This window comes from Nanorana parkeri, unplaced genomic scaffold (assembly GCF_000935625.1).
Source record: "Nanorana parkeri isolate BGI_ZX_2015 unplaced genomic scaffold, ASM93562v1 scaffold10, whole genome shotgun sequence".
In the NCBI taxonomy this organism is placed as follows: Eukaryota; Metazoa; Chordata; class Amphibia; order Anura; family Dicroglossidae; genus Nanorana; species Nanorana parkeri.
The window spans coordinates 4,929,954-4,934,242 of record NW_017306278.1 but is presented as its reverse complement, the minus strand read 5'-3'; the positions used below and the strand labels follow the sequence as shown (position 1 = coordinate 4,934,242).

Sequence of the window (4,289 nt, the reverse complement as noted above, 5' to 3'; positions counted from 1 at the left end):
TCACCAGCATACAGCTCTCTCTGCTGGTGCACACGACCTGTGCCGGCCTGATTGTCTGATAGGGGTTATACCACAGGTAATATATTCTGCCAATAAAACACTGTATACGATGTCCTTTCTTTTATTTTGGTGATTTGGACACTTTATACTTTTGAAGGCGCGCTGCAGATAAAACTGAAAGTGAAAGTTGACCTGTGACCTCCCATTAAAGAAAAATTAAATATAAACACCGATTATTATTATTATACAGGATTTATAGAGCGCCAACAGTTTGCGCAGCGCTTTACAATATAAGGAAGACATTACAATCACAATACAATTCAAGACAAGATGGTAAGGAGGGCCCTGCCCCTGAGGGCTTACAATCTAAAAGGGAGGGGCCAGTGATACATGAGGAGGTAGCTGTGTGGGGATGAATTGTTTGAGAATGTGATGGTTCAGTGGTTAGGTTGAGGTGGGATAGGCTTCCCTGAAGAGATGCGTCTTAAGGGATCGCCTAAAGGCAGTCAGAGTGGGAGCTAGACAGACAGGTTGGGGTAAGGAGTTCCAAAGGCTTGGAGAGACTCTAGAGAAGTCCTGGAGGCAAGTATTGGAGGAGCAGATCAGCCATAACATTGTCCCTAGGGATGCACCGATACGGGTACTTTCGCTAACATGGAGCCAGCTTCCCAGGTAATCCAGAAGCCAGCCCGGCCATCCAGCATCGAGCCAGCCAAACAGCATGGAGAAGGCTTCCTGGCCAATGAGGAAGCTGGGCGGTGAGTCATTACCCGCTCCATGTGCCGTCGCGGCACTGCCGGTCATAAGAAAATCTCCCTCTGACCAGAAGTTCTGGTATCGGGTAAGTATCGGAGCATTTGGAGGAGTACTTGCTCAAATACTTGGTATCGGTATCAGTGCATCCTTTATTCTGACCACTGAGAGGTGAAGTGAGTAACATTCATAATCTGGTTACAGTGGCACCTGGAAGTGAGTGGGGGATATATTACAATGGCACCTGGAAGTGAGTGGGGGATATATTACAATGGCACCTGGAAGTGGGTGGGGGATATATTACAATGGCACCTGGAAGTGGGTGGGGGATATATTAGGCAGCAAGTGAACATTTCGTCCCTGAAGTTGATGGGAAGCAGAAAATAATGGGCAAGTGTAAGGTTTTGAGCAACTGGGTCAGAGCAACTCCAAAGCTGCAGCTCTTGTGGGATGTTCCTGGTCTACAGTGGTCAGGACCGACCAAACGTGGTCCAAGGAAACTGGTGACAGGGTCATGGGGGTGGCCAAGGCTCACTGATGCACATGGGTGAAGGCCGTCCCCACCTCCCAACTAACAGGACTTAAAGGATCTGCTACTGACTAAGGATGGGCTCGGGCGTGTTCGCAGCTCCACGTGACGAGCCCGCCAGGAAGCTGATAGTGCCGCGCCAATCACAGGCACTGACACATGTTCCCGGTTCGCAGCTGCAGAGATTAGGAAATGTCTCAGTACCTGTGATTGGCGCTGCGCGCTGTCAGCTTCTTGGCGGGCTCGGTACGTGGAGCTGCGAACATGCCCGAGCTCATCCTTACTACTGACGGCTTGGTGCCAGATACCACAGCACACCTTCAGAGTTCTAGTGGAGTCCATGTCTGGATGGGTCGGGGCTGTTTTGGCAGCAAAAGAGGAACCTACTCAATAATAGGCAGGCGGCCATAATGTTAAAACGCACGCACGCACGCACACACTGGCCACTTTATTCGGTACACCTGCTCATTAATGTACATATGTAATCAGCCAATCACAGGACAGCAAATCCGTATGAGTATTGTTGCTGACCATGTCCATCCCCTCATGACCACAGCGCACCGTCTTCTGATAACGCGCGGTGTCACAATGATACAATCATCTCGGACCGGTGTCCTGAACATGATGATGAGCTCTCTGTACAGAACTGTCCTCCGCAGTCAGCTGACCTCAGGTCTGAGTCCATGACATGAAGTATGAAGGGGGTTCTGAAGACAAGAGCGGGTCCAACCCGGTACTAGCAAGGTGCACCTAATACCATGGCCAGTGATGTGACCCCTGTGGTAGATGATGGCAGAACACTGATACAGCACTAAGGCCCCGTTCACATTGAGCGATTTATCGCGCGGTAATTCCCGCGATATCGCGGCAATTTACTGCGCGATATCGCTCTCCAATGCTTCTCAATGGGGCAAAGGGTCCTGCTGTCGCGGGTCGTGTGTCGCTACAGCAGGACCCTTTTTGGAGCGGATTTAGCCGCGATTCAAGCTTGCTCAATGCAAGCATTTGCGCCACAAATCGCGCAAAATGCAAATTGCGCGACAAACGCGCGATTTGCGAATCGCGCAGTGTGAATGGGGCCTAAGGGTCAGTGTCAATGATGTAGCACTGTCAGTGTTGATGATATAGCACTGGGTGGCAATGTCAGTGTGGATGATGTAGCACTGGGTGTCAGTGTGGATGATGTAGCACTGGGTGTCAGTGTGGATGATGTAGTGCTGGGTGTCAGTGTGGATGATGTAGCACTGGGTGTTAGTGATGTAGCACTAAGTGTGTCGGTGTGGATGATATAACACTGGGTGTCAGTGTCGATGATATAGCGCTGTCAGTGCAGAGTACTGGGTGTCAGTGTGGATGATGTAGCACTGGGTGTCAGTGTGAAAGATTTAGCACTGTGTCAGTGTGAAAGATGTAGTACTGGGTGTCAGTGTCAATGATGTAGCACTGTCAGTGTTGATGATATAGCACTGGGTGGCAATGTCAGTGTGGATGATGTAGCATTGTGTCAGTGTGGATGATGTAGCACTGTGTCCGTGTGGATGATGTAGCACTGTCAGTGTGGATGATATAGCACTGGGTGGCAATGTCAGTGTGGATGATGTAGCACTGGGTGTCAGTGTGGATGATGTAGCACTGTGTCAGTGTGAAAGATGTAGCACTGGGTGTCAGTGTGAAAGATTTAGCACTGTGTCAGTGTGAAAGATGTAATACTGGGTGTCAGTGTGAAAGATTTAGCACTGTGTCAGTGTGAAAGATGTAGTACTGGGTGTCAGTGTGGATGATGTAGCACTGGGTGTCAGTGTGGATGATGTAGCACTGGGTGTCAATGTCGGTGTGGGTGATGTCGCACTGTTTGTCAGTGTGGATGATGTAGCCTTGGTGTCAGTGATGTAGCCTGGGTGTCAGTGTGGATGATGCAGCACTGTGTGTCAGTGTGGATAATGTAGCACTGGCTGTCGGTGATGTAGCACTGTGTGTCAGTGTCGTAGCGCTGTGTCGGTGTGGATAGTGTAGCACTGGCTGTCGGTGATGTAGCACTGATTGAGCTCGCAGATTGCAGAGAGCACGCCGGACCCTCCGTGCGCCACGTGACTCGTCCAGTGACAGGGAACAGCTGTAGCTGGCGGAGTGATGGCCCCTCTACCAATCAGCGGCGGCCTGCGCGCCTGCGTCATCCAGCCACCAGCCAATGGTAGGACGCGCTACGACGGAGCGCTGCGGGAAGAGCCTGTGGAGTCGGAGCGGTGTGGAGGACTGAGGCGGCGGGTAAGTGTCCGGGCCGGGGAGGAGGTGGGAGAGGAGCGGAGAACAGGGGAGACCAGGCGAGCATAGGCCGGGCCCGGTGTCAGTGCCCCGTCCGCCACAGGCGTAGGCCGGACTTCCTCCCGTAGCTCACACTGCAGCATGTGTCACAGAGCAGGCCGGGGCCGGCCGTGTTACCGGATTGATGTTTGATAAAGTTTTATTATCGCCAGTCACCTCTCCGCTTATATCACACAGGCCGCGCCGGGCCCTGGGGGTGTAGAGGGACGGCTGAGGGGACAACTCGTTGCTGCACCGGGGATCTGGCAGCAGTGCCTATGTATCGTGTTCTCTATCCCTGCACATGGCTCTTATTAGTTTGAATGGATTGGGCCCTCTTTAGGGTGCGTGAGGGGCCCACGTAGAGTCATTGTCTGTGGTGACATTATAATCTGGCCTCATGTCTCCTATTACAGTCGGGGAGGAGTTCAGGTTAGAATCCCATCAAACTCATAATGGTGGACCGTTCCCAAATCCAGAACTGCGTCTTGGTTCCATTATGGACTGCAGAGGTGCCACCATCAAGAACCAGGCTGCTGCCTCTTTAAGAAAAGTCACATGGCAGTGCAGTACATGTGGCGGGCCATGTGGGTGCAGGGGGAGGGGCAACTCTAATCTTGAAACATTGTTGAAATATGCTAACACGTGTCTGAACCTTCCTTAAAGAGGACCTGTCACAATTCTTGCATGTTCTGCCACCCCCCCC

The 4,289-nt window shown here is 51.8% G+C and overlaps 1 protein-coding gene across 1 annotated transcript in view; it reads left to right on the top strand.

The window, feature by feature from the left end:
* Positions 1-3,452: 3,452 nt before the first annotated feature.
* NAP1L4 (nucleosome assembly protein 1 like 4) overlaps positions 3,453-4,289 on the top strand; it is a 42,506-nt gene continuing 41,669 nt past the window's right edge. The window contains exon 1 of the mRNA XM_018554986.1: positions 3,453-3,547. The gene's annotated coding sequence lies outside the window, so the exon portion shown is untranslated. The remainder of the gene's footprint in view (positions 3,548-4,289) is intronic.